This window comes from Paramisgurnus dabryanus, chromosome 10 (assembly GCF_030506205.2).
Source record: "Paramisgurnus dabryanus chromosome 10, PD_genome_1.1, whole genome shotgun sequence".
Classification (NCBI taxonomy): Eukaryota; Metazoa; Chordata; class Actinopteri; order Cypriniformes; family Cobitidae; genus Paramisgurnus; species Paramisgurnus dabryanus.
In genome coordinates, this window is record NC_133346.1 from 12,673,649 (window position 1) to 12,690,057 (window position 16,409).

The 16,409-nt window shown below is 38.0% G+C and overlaps 1 protein-coding gene and 1 long non-coding RNA gene across 8 annotated transcripts in view; one reads left to right on the top strand and one right to left on the bottom strand.

The window, feature by feature from the left end:
• The window catches only part of auts2a (activator of transcription and developmental regulator AUTS2 a), a 411,500-nt gene that overhangs the window by 194,483 nt on the left and 200,608 nt on the right, over nucleotides 1-16,409 (top strand). The window lies entirely within an intron of this gene.
• LOC135740281 (uncharacterized) lies at nucleotides 14,267-15,101 on the bottom strand. Its single transcript, XR_010529167.2, has 4 exons — nucleotides 15,015-15,101; nucleotides 14,801-14,913; nucleotides 14,603-14,699; nucleotides 14,267-14,522 (listed from the first exon to the last, which is right to left on the bottom strand). It is a non-coding gene; the product is annotated as an uncharacterized lncRNA (long non-coding RNA).

Here is a 16,409-nt window from a genome sequence, read left to right on the forward strand (position 1 = left end):
ATAGGATGCTTGGCCAGGCATGAAATGAAATAAGTAATTTGATGTTGACATCAGAAATTGAAATGATACCTGCAGCCCCTCGTCAGGGAGGAGAGAGAAGACCGAGGAGATAAAGCGTGAAGGGGTGGGGAGGTAAGAAGAGGAAACGTTTAGGGATAGGACAGAAACTTATATGGGTGGACAACTACATGTAAATTTAATTTAAATTGTTTATTTTTTTATTGAAACATTTATATAGTCAGTGTTGTCAGTGCTCTCCCATCAATGTCTTCTCCCTGGATAATAAATTGGATTACATTCAACTCTAACGGACCCATAGATATGTACACTAGATGTCGCCTTGGCTATGGCAGTTCATTGGACCGAATGCGTCAAATAGAGCTGCCATCTTAAAACAGGGGAACCCTGCATCAGCGTCATTGTAGGCAATGGTGTAACGGAAATTAAATCACCATAAATCGTCATGAATGTGATTTTCTTGGTTTTCTTTTGGTTTCGTTTCAACAGTCAGACATGTATTTAGAATTAAAAACAGAAAAATAATAAAGTTTTGATATTATGAAAATCTACTTTTTCTTACTATAAATCATAGTACTAGTAGGCCTAACATCCATACACAGCACAAAAGTCCGGCATCGTCCATGAATTCGAAGTACAGGCGGAGATAGTAGCACTACCTAGCTACGTCCTAAGCTAAGACAAGACCCCTGTTTAAAGATGGCGGCAGTTTTGACGCATGCTTAGAACCCTAAGGTGACATCTAGTGTATTTATCTATGGAACGGACCAAGCACGCCTCACAAGCCCTGAAAAGTGAAGCCAAAACGTCTCGATCGCCCCCCAGTGACTGGTCCTAGTATAGGTCATAAACCCCGCCTCCCCATGTTATTCAATGGGACTTGAGACCAACTAAACAAATTAATTACACTTCAATTATTTTTTTTCTGAAGCTGGTTTCTGTCATATAGAGTAGTTTTTATTACGCTGATGTAAATTCAAGTGTTTGTTTTTAAAATAAGTTTGATTTTAGTTAGTTATTTAATGCTATAAAAACTGTGGTGTCACGTCATGATTGACAGCCGTGATATGTGCATTCTGCGAGGGCGGGGCCTTGATTTAGCACTTTTACTTCCTGCTCACTACTGCGCAGGACTGGTCCCGAAATCGATACTGCGCAGACTCAAAACCCAAGATGTCAGCGCCATTTCGGGACAAAGCTTCACTTTTCACCAATGGAAGAGAGCGAACGGGCGTCGTCCATCTTTTTTACAGTCTATGGAATGGACCACTCGATCCTACCTTTGTTTTTACGGAAATGTGGCTCAGCGTCAGAGTTCCTGACTTCGCTATTCAGCTAGACGGGCTAGTCTCGTTTAGCGCCGTCAGGAATACAGCTCTGGGCGGTAAGACTCGCGGCCCTGGCGTGTGCGTTTATATCATCACGATCTCTAATTACTGCTTATCGCAAGTGGAGTTTGTGACTGTTAGATGCATGCCACTTTATTTTTAAAAGCGCCAACGCAGATATCAGCCAATCAGGTCGCCTTTTGCAAATAACCAGCCAATTACGTTTATGCAAGACCGGAGAACAGAGGAGCATGTGTTGCTGCCAATGTAATTGGCGTTTGTCACTTTGACGATCGCGTTAGGGCCACGCTTCAGACATGCACTCCGTCAAGCATTAACGCTGTTGCCCCGCGTGAATGTACCGGTACTAGAAGTACACTTTTAAAAAATATGTCCTATTGTTATGTATTCATTTGGTCATAAATTGCCACCGTACTTTAAAAATGGTCTTTGGCCTGTCACTGAAAGTTTCAGAAACCTGTGTGCTTATAAGTGGATGTAATGAAAGTGCTTTTATTGCCTGTGCAGTTTCTCAGGGTCACATTTAAAGTAGAGCATCCCAATCCTGAGGGAATGATGGAAAGCAGGTTATTCACAGTCACATCACTACTTCATACCAACAAAATGAGGGAGATGAAATGAGATCATCTTTAGTTTTGACATGTATATGTTCATACTTCCATAGTACTGCACACAAACAGTTTCATGAAAGTGAAACAAAATGAAAGAAGATCTCAAGGGTCTGTGGCAATGTTGGGGTTATGGGGAGTAACTCAGTATCCGTTATAAACTGTCTGGCAGTGTGCTAATGATCTGTCTACTCTGTCCGACTCCTTTCTCCTGAACTGATCCATCTCTGCTTGGATAAGACAAAGCCAAGGTCAAAAAAGGTCATGTCGTGCCATCTTGCTTCCTTTCTCTAGTTTAATATTTTTTCTCTTTTTCTCACCCCGCCTCTTCCTCTCTTCCCCCCATCCCTGTGCGCCTCCAGCTCATTAAGCTACAAATGGTGCATCAGTCTTGCTCTAGCCAGCGGTAACCCCAAACCTTGGATAAATTGGCAGGCCTGCTGTATTTGCTTCGCAGCCCCGGGTCCCCTTTCAGCCCGCGTTTGAAGCCAGCGCGGCAGCGTGGTTTCCCCAGGCGGGGTGACTGGAGGCCAGGGCAAAGGGGGTGTGTGGTAGAAAGGGACGAATCAAACGCACATGTGTTTAGTCTCTGCGGCAGGAGTGAAATGCCATCATTACCCGGCTGCCTATCAAATAAATTGCCAATTACAGGGCTCCGGATTCCAGTAAACAGCACATTAGTGCTTTCTTCTGGGGTGTGTATGTGCACGTTTGCGTTGGGAAATGAAGAGGGGAGGGGCATAACGTGCCCCCTGAGCTTTTGCTGTCTTTGCCCACCCGTCATCATCTTGCTGATGAGACGCAAAGCGGGAGATGATAATGAGGTCAGTTGATGCCAGGGACGAAACTAAAGTAAAAGGCTAAAATATGACAGTTAATTTAACATCATTTTCACCACGGTATCCCTCCCACGGTGGGACCGTTCTTAAAGCGGCTCTTTACTCTAATTATGGCCTGGTAATCTGACACAGAGAAAGACAGTCAGACAGAAAGACAGACAGAGGCAGAGAGACTCAGAAAGCGATGACATTACCTGCTCTTTGGTCGCCATAGTAACGGTACTTTGGGATTGCTTGGTAACACATTTTATTGCTCATTCATCATTCAGCAGGGCCTTAACAGAGGCATGGCAATGAAATATTTACATTGAGGGTCAGGTGGCAGTTTGGCCTGTTTAGTTGTCTGTCAGGTGGGGGTGTCGGATATTTGGGCTTGATGCACATGCATGCATTCTCAAGATCAAAACAAGTAATGCTTTCAGTGATATTGAGCAGAGTAAAGCACACCTGCAGATTTTAGGGGGGAAGAAACCCCATCAGAATTAAAGGGACACTGAAAATATCCTCATTTTCCAGCTTCCCTACAGTTAAACATTTGATTTTTACCGTTTTGGAATCCATTCAGCTGATCTCCGGGTCTGGCTGTGCCACTTTTAGCATAGCTTAGTACAATCCATTGAATTTGATAGACCATTAGCATCGCGCTAAAAAATAACCAAAGAGTTTCGTAATTTTTCCTAATTAATATATATATATATATATATATATATATATATATATATATATATATATATATATATATATATATATATATATATATATATATATATATATATATATATATATATATATATATATATATATATATATATATATAGTATTTTACGAAACATTTACATGTATATTTAGATATATTTAGATATTTTTTTAATAAATATAAATACAAAAATATTCCTAAATAACATTTTTCTTAAATTTATACATGTATAGACGGTTTCAGCAGTAACAACATAAACAAGCGGCTGTCGCGGTCCGCACGTAACTTCCGGTAAACTCCGCTAAAAATAAATAACAACAAAGTACTTTAAACGTAGTTTATTTATATAACAAGCAAAAAAACAACACATAGATTAAATAGGAAACCAAAACATTTGTTCTTTTCGACGAGGCATTTGTTCAAGAGATCAGTTTAGCAACTAGTCAGACCATTAAAAAAATGAAACCGGAAGTAAAGTTCGGATCCAGACGTGTATCACGTGCGTCCAATGAAACCGTCTATATGTGTATTAATATATACATAATCTATACACACAGTACACACACACACACATATTGTGCAAAAACAAATTTTTATTTTGTATGTGAATAATCACAATTAATCTTTTGACATCCCTATTTAAAATATAAAATAAACATATATTTAACACATAATTAGTACCTGAATGAATTGTGTGTTATCAGTTTTAGCGGTTCTTATCAGGGACAACAACTTCGCAATGTTGCAAATGACCAATCAGATTCAAGTATGTTTTGTGAATAATTGTTTTCTACAAAAAATTATCCTACATAATGTAAAGAACATTCAGTGAGAATATAACATTGATTTTGTTTAATATTGACTGAGTAAGGTCATGTCAAATATTAAAATCAATGATTAAAAATCAAGTTTTTATGCCCCAAATTTCATAATTACATTTCACAGACAGGGTGACACTTTAACAGTATAAACAATGTACTGTTCAACAAATCAACAGAATCCTCAAAAGTAATAATTTCTTACTGTACTTTACAGAAAGAAAAAAGATCTCTCTTGATAGACCTTTTCAGAAACTTGTTTAGCCACTTAAGAGAAGACATAAAACTAACTACAAACCCATTACTGGTGCAATAGTTTATGCGTGTGTGTGTTCCAGTCCTTCATCTAAACATTGTTTTATGCGATGTTATTAAAAAATCATTCTCTCAAGTTTTCTCTTTGGTACTCTCAGTGTGGTTTACAGAGATTTGTAGCTCTCTCACCATTACGGATTGAACACATCTGAATCCAGCCCAGTGGTTAGTGGCTGTTGGTTATTAGTTCTGCCGGGGCCGGGAGATTTTTTCAGTATGTGGTAAAACAACCTCCACCCCATAATTACGGCCTCTGGAGCAGATTTATGTCATATAATATAGATGTTGTTTTTATGGATTACTGTTATTATTTGATATTGCCGAGACATGGAAAGAGTCCACTGCGGAGAGGTCACATTTCAGCCGAAGGCGTCGCTTCATGGGTATAGGTCTCTTTTGCGTGTAAAGTCAAAACCGATTAGATCGGAGTCAAACTTTCCATACCCCGTTCGTCACGGATCCAGAAACTTTGATGCTAATTTTGATTATTCCTCAACGCAGTCGTTCTAATGAGGTCAGGGGCCCTTACAAGCCGAGAAATGCCAGCCAATTTGCTCCGACATGGAAGTTGTAATTGCTCGCATCAATTACCTCGAAGTTCTTCTTCCGTCTCCATTCGTCACTCTCATCCTCTCTCTCTCCACGAAATGATACTTATTAGGGATGAGCGTTTGGATATAGAGCTCGCTGCACCTCTAATTATCTGATTATCCCTCGATCATGACAGGAGCGTAAATTACAAACGGCAGATAAAGAGAAACCAATGTTGTTTTTAATGACTTCATTCACCAAGTATGTTTCAAATGGCTACAGTGAGACACTACAGTAGTCCCACATCAAGGCATTTGGAGTGAAAAGGGCTTTGGGATTTTCACTTCCAATTAAAGGGCACATATTATGCTCATTTTTCCAAGATGCAGATGTGCCTGGAATGTGTCTGAGTTTCAGCTCAAAATACCCCACAGATCATTTGTTATAGCATGTCCAACCAAAAATAAAAGTGTTTTCATGTGTGTATCTTTTAAATATAAATAAGTTACAGCTCCTCACTTCCTTACCAACAGACAGTGAACGCTTTTGGTTAAACGTAGATCTGATTCTTGTAAGTACAGTCTGGGACAATAGCATCTGTAGTCGTATTATAGCGCAACAATGTGCTAACATACACATTTAGAAAAGCTTTTGGGTAAAATTTACCAGTTAGTCAGTGGCCGTGGGCGGGGCTTTGTTTGTGTGACATCACATTAACAAGAGAATCAAAGGTCTAATGAGACTGCTTTGGTTTAATAGGGATTAAAAAAGAAGTAGATTAATAAATGGGATGAACTTATGCCTTGTTATAGAAAAGATTACTTATTTTTTGAAAAATAAAATCTATATATTTTGGTCAATTTGGAAAATGTTCTATGATTTTGGTTCTATGATGGTGGAAATGATGGAGAGAGTATGTAGATTGAGAGTATATAGGGTGCTTTCCTTGTATTTAACTCTGTTAGATCTATACTTATTAACTATTATATATTATTATTTTATTTATATATTTTATTTTATTTTTTAAATAAATAAATAAAATAATAATAACTTTGTAAAAGTACCAATATCTGTTAAAAGCATGAATAGAATCCCACTCCAAACTCAATGCACTGGAGCAAAATCTGAGTTATCTGAAAAAGTACACTGTAAAAAATGCTGGGTTATTTTCAACCAAGCATTGGGTCAAACAGGGATGAGCTGAGCAGCTGGTTTGAAATTAACCCAGAAAATGGCTATACTTGACCCAAAAATGTGTTAAAACAACCCAGTAATTTGGGTGAAAACAACCCAGCATTTTTTTTTATTTATTTTTTATTTTTTGAGTTTATGAATAAACCCCACCCCTAAACCCAATGACCTCGGGCGAAAATAGATCATACTAAGACATACAAACGAGATTGTACAAATTCATGTGTATTAGCCACATATAGGTAGATTTTGCCATTGTATTTGGAAAAAATGCTACTCGTGTACACTGATGTGAGATTTTGGAGCTCAAAGTCGTTTTCGCCCATCTGGTTGATGGGTTGATGGTGTGTTTATAGCTATTGCAGTGTGTCTGTGTGTGTGTGTGTGGTGAGGTGAGGAAAACAGTGTGTGTCTAAAGAACAAGAGTGGTTATGATTGCTTTATAGCTTAAGAGCACTGCTCTAAATCAGCTGTCAGTCATTCTGACCTGAAACACGGCTGGTGACAGCACCTCAATAAACCTGCCATTCATTCCTTTCTGCCCTGCCGTTACGCCTTAGCTGCCCTGCGCCACACGCACACACATTCTCGCAAAGTATAGACATACTGCTTTCCATTTTAAACGTCACTTTTTTAAGCGGTTAGCACTACAAATTGTTTTTAAACACAAAAAATTTGGATTTTGAAGGCTGAGATAGCTGTAAAAAGGACTTGAGACATAATATATTAATGTGCAACATCACAGGAACTAAAGTGTTGTGCTTTCTAATACCAACACAGCTTTAATATACTTCTCCTTAAGACCACAGGTATGGTCTGTTTGTATCTAGTTCAAAGCAAAGTCACAATTAAGTGCATTAAAGCTATCCATGTTGTGTATGTTGCCTAGAAGTGGAATTCATGACCTTGTAACCAAATGAGCTACGGGAACACATCTTGTGTAGATTTGCACATCCTTAGTTAAGCATCATCCAAGCATTTACCTGCTAACCTTGTTCGCCTTTTTGCAAATGTCTTGTTCATTAATCCATAGAAGGACATGGAAAGGACATGGAAAAACCGCTGGCAAGGACTACAGTAGGTTGTCTTTTGTCTGTTGTCTTCTTTTTAGATCAGAGTGCATATCATAATGCAGTTAAAATGCCTGTCGTTTTCTCTCATATTTTAACCGCATCGATAGACGGATAGCTTGGAGGTGTCTTTTTCTCTCTTTAGTGTAAGGTCAGTTCATCATAGTGAGCTGAATAAGTGGAGCCTGAGGGAATCTTAACAAAGGTCTCGTTCTGATTGGGTAATGACAGCACGGGGCCCAAGGAGCAAGAGAAATCGCTAGTTGCCATAGCAATAAGAGACCAATATGGGTACCATATTCAGAATGTGTGAAAATGCAGCCGAGAAAGAGCAAAGAAAAGAAAATATGCCTGTTCTGGCCCACGGCCGTATAAACCACGCCATAGGAGGCATTCCTGCCAACCTTAGTATGACACGTGCATATTTTACAACTAACGGCATGCGGATGCGGTACATCAGTTGTGCACTTTACCCTCTGCGGAGCGGGCGCCACTTGAGAGAAGTTGTCAAATGCATTGCTTCGCGCATAATGCTTTTATATATCGGCTGTGAGCTAAAATAAACTCAACCTCACCTGGCAGGATACAGGCATCAGTCGCTTTAATAAACACCAGACCAGGCTCGCATCTCCAGGGCCTACAAATCAGCTCGACCCGAAGCCTCTGCATGCGTGTGTTCAGCTCAGCTGCAAGGACCCTATTCCCCAAGCCTGTGTTGTAAATATACCAGACCCGTTTCCCTTTCTTCCATTTCTCCCCCTGCTTGTTTGGCTTCCTCGTGTTTTCACTCGTTAATGATCCTGCCGTATGATGGATCGAGACTGCCTGCCCCGGCCGAGTAACGCTACCGTGTCTCCAGCAGACCCAGGTGCTGATGGAAAGGCTGTGCTGGGTTCTCCGGGGAAGAGAGAAAGACTGAGAAAGTGGAAAGAGGAGTTGTAAAGATCTCAGGTTGTGAGGTTGTCGGCCCCATTGCTCTCCGTTTCTCGGCACGGTTCAGTATTGCCAATCATATTTCTCATTTGTGGGCCATAGGATGCCTGTTGTACAGTTTTCTAGAATGAAGCAACAACATATGAAGTGTATAGCTTTACCAAGGTTTAACGAGTATTGTTTGTTTGTTTGTTTATACATCTATAGATATATTCATGGTGAGAACTGGTTAATCCATACACACATTGGGAGAAGGCAATTTGGTATCTCCAATTCAGCTAATGTGGGAGGAAACCGGAGTACCTAAACCCACGCTGACACGGGGAAAACATGCAAACTTCACACAGAAAGGCCACCTGACCTAAACTGTGCTAGTTCATTAGCTTAACTGTATGTAGCTAAGCACAATGGTGTACACCAGTCAGATAATGCTGTGTGACTGATCATTATCTCCATGCCCCACCTACCTGCTGGCTCATATTATTTGAATGTAAAAATCTATCTGCTGGGCTATTCTGCAGGTATATCACTGCAGTCGGTGAAGGGCCCGTTCGATTATTTTATAAGGGGCTTTTTAAACGCTGCAGGCTTCACATTCACATTGTGCCCATTGACATCCAGTAAATGGACAGCGCTGTGCAGTTCAGTCATTTACTAGTCTAGTCTAATGATGAAAACACAAGTTGGATGGAGATCAGAGAGTATGCTTGTTAAGATTGAAATCAAATGTCTACTTAAAAATAAATCAATTTATTTAAAGGACATGGAGCCATTTTATTAGAAAATGAAAAGCATAGATATCTCTGAACTTTTTAATATTAAGGGATTAAGGTAAATTTTTTAGAAATTTTTTATTTTAGATGCTGTAAGCACTTTTTATTCTGGGTTTTACACAGTTTTGATAAATTCTCTGATTTCTCTAGTTTATTTAAAAGACCCTGTGGTGCTTCATTAAATATACATTTAGGCCAATTTCAAATTGAAATAAGTCAAACTTTAAGTTCTTAGATACTAAAATATTTTCTTTTATGTTGTGTTAAGGCTAAGCAAATAGATGAAATTAATATATATATATATATATATATATATATATATATATATATATATATATATATATATATATATATATATATATATATATATATATATATTTATTTATTTATATATTTATTTATTTATTTATTTATTTATTTATTTATTTATTTATTTATTTATATATATATATATATATATATATATATATATTTATTTATTTATTTATTTATTTATTTATTTATTTATTTAATAAAGACGAGAGGTAAACACTTTTTTTACTTAATAGCTCAAAAATGTCTTTTTTTACTTTATTGTTGTCCCAAATAGCAATATTTTTAATGATGCTGTGAGATTTAATGTTTTAATACTTTGTCAATACGTGACAGAATACTAAACACTGTAATAGTTGTAATAGTTTATGCTTGTAAATTTATCTTTGGCATTTGCTGTGCAGCCAAATAAAATGTTAGAGCTGTTTTCTTTAAAGGGACACTCCACTTTTTTTGAAAATATGCTCATTTTTTAAGCATTAGATTTTACCATTTTGAAATCCATTCAGCCGATCTCCGGGTCTGGCGGTACCACTTTTAGCATAGCTTAGCACAATTCATTAAATCGGATTAGACCATTAGCATCACGCTCAAAAATGACCAGAGTTTCGATATTTTTCCTACACTGTCAAAAATAAAGGTACAAAGCTGTCACTGCATGGGCAGTACCCTTTAAAAAAGGTACTAATATGTACCATTTAGGTGCAAATATGTATCTTTGAACTGCAAATATGTTCCTTTGAAGTACTAATATGCACTCTTTGGGTACAAAGCTGTACTTTTTTGAAAGGGTACTGTCCCAGTGACAACTTCTGTACCTTTATTTTTGAGAGTGTGTTTAAAACTTGACTCTTCTGTAGTTACATCGTGTACTAAGACCGACGGAAAATTAAAAGTTGCGATTTTCTAGGCCGATATGGCTAGGAACTATACTCTCATTCTGACCTAGAAAGTTGCAAATTTTAATTTTCCGTCTGTTTTAGTACACGATGTAACTACAGAAGAGTCAAGTTCTAAATAGGAAAAATATAGAAACTGTTCGGTCATATTTGAGCACGATGCTAATGGTCTAATCAGATTCAATGGATTATGCTAAGCTGTGCTAAAAGTGGCACTGCCAGACCCGGAGATCAGCTGAATGGATTCCAAAATGGTAAAACTCAAATGTTTAACTCTTGGAGGGCTGGAAAATGAGCATATTTTCAAAAAAGTGGAGTGTTCCTTTAAGAAGAGTAAAAATACACAACCTTGGTCATTTGGCTAAATAAAGAAAATCAGACATACATATTACCTCTTATTTTTGTTTAGCCTAGTTGTGTAAAATACTGATTTATAACAAATCCCAAGGTTTTATTGCTCTGGTGATTTAGTATAACAACCACATGTTTTTCTGCTCATATGCAAAAGAAGAAAAAACAGATCGAATGAGAAAGTGCAGCAGTTACTGGGTTTTGATTTTCTTCTAGTAGTCATTTTAATAGCGTGTCAAGCCGCACAGGTGGTTAGGGCAACATAAATCCTTTCTGGGTGTTCTGGATATGGCCATGGTTCCAGAAGTATCTGTCATGGTTCTGTGAAGATTTATGCTTCAATGGAATAGGCTGAGTACACATTAAGTGTTAAAGAGTCCTTTAAAGAACAGGCTATTAAAACATCATCCGGCCCAAACCACTGTGTTAGCACAGCCCAGAGCAGTAAGACTTCTCCACCTGTTTCCATCGCCAGGGATGACTTTAACTCCCGGTCATTTAAATATGGACCAGAGTGTTGAAAGATGGACAAGAATGGAGAAAAGATAAGATTTTTGTGGAGAAGCAAAAATAGTTGTCATGTTATATAGACGTAGTAGATGGATAACAGCTAATAATGTGGGAGAAAACCTGCAATGGTTGTATGAGCACAACAGCTCAACGTGTCAGTGTATTTGCATCCAAAATGTCCAAAAGTTATAGTTAACATTATACTTTGCAGTACCGTATGTCTGAAAGGGGCTCGAAATACCTCTCCAACAGTCGCTGTTGTGTGTGGCTGTCCGTCTGCATTAAGGCTGTTTATACGTTTGGCATGTTTGGGCCCCGTCAAGGCCTCGCTGTGGCTGAGGGGATTACAGAGGAAGCCTCCATATGTCATATCACTTTTATATCAGAAGCCACAACACTTTCCTCGAAAAAAGCAATGCAAGAAGCCCAAGAACAGAGTAAATAAATGTGAAGGTATATAAATATATAAATTGGAACACAGCCCCCTGGAATTATAGTTTCAGAAAGATTATTCCGGAGACATTATTTCCCCCTAGTCATGGACTTAACTCAAATTTAGAGGCAGAATGCAATTGCTGGCAGTGAAAAAAGGCAGACAGAAAAGGTGGGAGTTCATGAAGAGAGAAATAACATTTTCATTTGTTTCGGGCCCTGTGGGAGAGATAGGCCGTGCCAGTAAATAGATGCCGTTATGAGAAATGATTTTCTTTTCCCTGTTGGGGGATGTGGTTTCAAGGCACACTTATCCATCTGCAATCTAGATGTCAAACCCCAGGAATCCAGAATAGCAACACAGCGGTGCGGTCGTAATGACATACAAATCCACCCCCTGCTTGTTTCTTGTCCCTCTTTCGGCCTCCCGCCAGCAGTTCTGCTCTTTCTCCCAGGCTTGAGGTTTGTTCTTTGATGTCCGCTCGTTCTTTACTGCTCAATCACGCCATGTTTAAATTGGCCGGTCGAATTACCTCCCAGCACTGCGGGGATTGTCGAGTTGAGTGTCGGGGAGAAAAACGGAAGTTTTTGCCAGTTATTGTCACTGTGAGGCGAGCGGAACAGCGAGATGATAAAAATGAGTTTACGCTTTGATAGATGTTTGTATTGTCGGAGTATGTCTCCGTTTCATTCAAGGGTTTTTTCACTCGGAAGAACTCGGTGCACTTCTGGGAAGGGTTGGATCTGATGTTCGTAAGGTTTTATTAAATTGAAGTTCGATTTATTTGTTTCTTTATGCAAAATTGTAAGGTTGTCAATTTGCATAATATTGCATGTACATGTATTTAGCTAATAAACTGACTTCAAATCCCTGTATCTCCTCAGCTTTAGGAAACGAAACGAAATGTTCCAGAATTCAGTTTACCCAATAGCCAGACCATTAAACAAACGTTAAATTTTTTCATTTACAAAGTAAGATGTGATCCTGGATTCAACAGCGTTTCAACAATTTCATTGCTAAAAACAAGGTAATTTTGTGTATTTGGTATAATACAATGTGTTCGCGTGGTTTGTGGTTAAAAAAACATTATTTTCCGCATACTGTACGTTTTTGTAGCTCCAGATTTCATACTCTTCCTAAAACGCACGGATTTGAAAAGCACTGTGTTCCTGTTTGGCCAGCTAATCTGTACGTTGTGATTGGCCTGAATACCTCTGACGTCAGCTGGAAATGTGACGCTTCTTACCATGTTTGAAAGATTCGGTCACAATGCAATGCTAACAGGAGTTAACTTACAGGCTGTGAGTCCAAAGCGGGAGTAATAATGATAATGTCGGTCTTGTCTAGTAAACTGTTGCCTACAATCCGTGTGTTTGTTGTTGTCCAAGAAAAGAGATTTACGTTGGAAACGATAACTTGAGTCATCATTTACTTTGGGGTTTGTACCTTTTGCATATCGTTAACATGTACTAATACACACTTACACACCAAAGGAAAAAAACGTGAATCAGACCATTGGTGCTCTTTAAAGGACAAGTTCGGTATTTTACACTTAAAGCCCTGTTTTCAGATTGTTTATGATGAAATAGAACGGTTTTGACTGAAATTTCGACATATGATGCTGGCCCGAAAATTTTCGGATGTTTCTTGTATCACCTCCCACCTCTATAATGGCTTTATACTGTAGGTGCACAGGAACAATCCTTCCTAAAAATGCATTAAACTTTCATTTACAAAGACGTGAAACTCAACAAGTGGTCTGGGGTGTTCACTGATATGCTCACACAAAAATCGCTGCAAAAGACGCATTCCAACAGGTTTTATCGTAGTTTTGTCCAACTCCATTGACTTGTATTGGATGTGCTGTGAGGTACAGTATTACTCTGCGCCGGGAACTTTGTTTCTATTCTTGCAATTGGCAAAGCGTATTATCGCCACCAACTGGGCTGGAGTGTTTATTATTCAAGCTCTTAACGGAAGAATATACGGATGTGAGGCGTTTGGAAAAATAGGTCCAAAAGTTTACAACGAATGCTACACTCTCAGAAAAGAAAGGACATAATTGTACCTTTAGGGGTACAATGGCTTGTCACTGGGGCTGTACCCTCAAGGGTACAGTTTTTGTACCCTTGGCTTGTACCCTTGTGATTTGTACCTTAAGAGACCAGTTTTGTACCTCTGGTGACAATTTTGTACCTTTATTTAACAGTACAAATATGGACCCTTCAAAAAGGGTACAAAATTGGCTTTGACAGGGTACACTCATTGATTATGGTTTTAAAACTTATACATATATCTCAATCTAAGTACTGTAAACTTTAAATTATAAGTGCATATGACTCAATATATTTGTGTTGGTGTAGCCAATCGTTTAGCGTAAAGGTACATTTTAAACATTAGTATAAAAAAATGATAACAGAAAAGATAAAATACACAGTTTATTGAACAATCATTTATTTTACAAAAGGTTTATATATAAAACAGAAGTGTGCTGTTCAGTCCAAATTCACAACATTAAAAACTAATATTACATTTACACTTTACTTATGAAATATATCAAGTATTCCTTTATGACAGACTGTCCAAACAGGAATATTTTAAAACAAAATCAGTGTGCTGTTCCTTAAACCAAACAACATTTAAACATTTTTAACAAGGCCACATCTGTCCTTGTCAAGCAGTGAGAAACACACAAATATAATTTTTTTCCCTGATAAAACTGTGGTGTACTCACAGCATAATGAGTAAATGAATAGGTCCATATGGAGTAACATTTCTTTAGTTTTTCTTGTGTTAATGACGGGTGGTAGAGGATAGTCAGTCAGCCTCCTTAATGGTAAAGATCGAAAACTGCTCTGGGCACGTTCATACTTATCTGTGAGAAAACACAAAAATATGAATACATTTTCCACTGACAGAACTGTGGTATACTCACAACATAAATAAATGTGGTACCTTTAAAGTTTTTGCGTGTGAATGATGGTTGGTCGAAAACAGTCAGCCACCCTCAATGGTAAAGATCCAAACTTGCGCGGGAAACGTTTGTGCTAAACTGTGAGAAAACACACATAAATATGAATAAATTTTCCACTTACATAACTGTGGTGTACTCACACAACATAATAAATACATTAATAAATGTGGTAACGTTACCTTAAAAAGGTTTCAGGGTAAATTAATGTTTGGTGGCAAGTAGACAGTCTGTCAGTCAATCTCCCCCCTGACTGAGAGAGATTCAAACTTCCACAGGAAACATTTGTGCTAAACTGTGAGTAAACACACATAAATATAAATAAATTTTCCAATTACAGAACTGTGGTGTACTCAAACAACATAATAAATACATTAATAAATGTGGTAACGTTACCTGTAAAAGGTTTTATGGTAAGACTGTTTGGTGGCCTGTAACGTTATACAGTCTGTCAGTTAATCTCCCCCTCACTGACTGACAGAGAGATTCAAACTAAACTGTGAGAAAACACACATAAATATGAATTATTTCTCCACTTACAGAACTGTGGTGTTCTCAAACAACATAATAAATACATTAATAAATGTGGTAACGTTACCTTAAAAAGGTTTCTGTATAACTGACTGTTTGGTGGCGTGTAGACAGTCAGTCGGTTAATCTCCCCCTGACTGACTGAGAGAGATTCAAACTTGCGCGGGAAACGTTTGCCCTAAACTGTGAGAAAACACATAAATATGAATACTTTTTCCACTTACAGAACTGTGGTGTACTTAATGCACATTAACCTGCTCATAAAAATGAGTCTGAGGCAATAGTGCTGTGTCAATATCGCGTTGACTCATCGTATACAACTTTACACAAATAACCGTAACCGAATCAGTATTAAAATGAAGAACCACGACAAACAACACATTTTTAAAGTTTAAAAATGTTTTAAAGATGATGAATGAGTTTCCAGTGCTTACCTGTTAATGTTCTTTATGTGTCTTTCGTTCCTCCTGCGCTGCTCTGTGAAACTGACTCCGACCGTGAGATGTGGGGGGATGGGCGCGTGTCAAAATAAAAGCGCTGGGTTTTTTTCGGTGTGTGTGAGGGATTCAGTTATTCAGTATTTATTCAGTTTAAATAATGGTAAATCAATTGCAGCTTTTGAGTTCATATCACAGTTTTTATTAAGTGAAATTAACTTTTTTTTTCATTAAAATTTAAAATTTAAAATTAAACACACTGTCAATGAACAGAAGAAAACTAATACTACTTTGATACCCATGTGTCCAACTAAAGGAAACAAAAATTGACACAATAGTTATTTACGTTACTGACCAGATTTACAGCAGTTGTCTAGAACAACAAATAAAAAAAAATGGCAAGAGGCTGACGTCTCTTAACATTGTACCTTATCCTTTAAAAGAAATGGTACAAATATGTACCTTTTAATGCTTGGGAACAAATATGTACCTTTTTGACCCTCAAAAAGGTACATACATGTACCTTGAGGTCCAATAATGAGCCCTATGGGGTACTTTTGTGTTGATTGTACCTTGGGTGACAGAAATGGACCCCTACTGTACCCCTATTTCTGACAGTGTAAAACAGCTGTTGGAAAGCATCGTTTGCAGCGATTTTTGTGTGAGCATATCAGTGAACACCCCTGACCACTCGGTGAGTTTCACGTCTTTGTAAACGAAAGTTTAAGTGCACCTATACACCCATTGTAGAGGTGGGAGGTGAAAAACAAACACCCAAAAATTCTCGGGGCAGCCGCATTTGTCGAAATTTAGGTCAAAACCG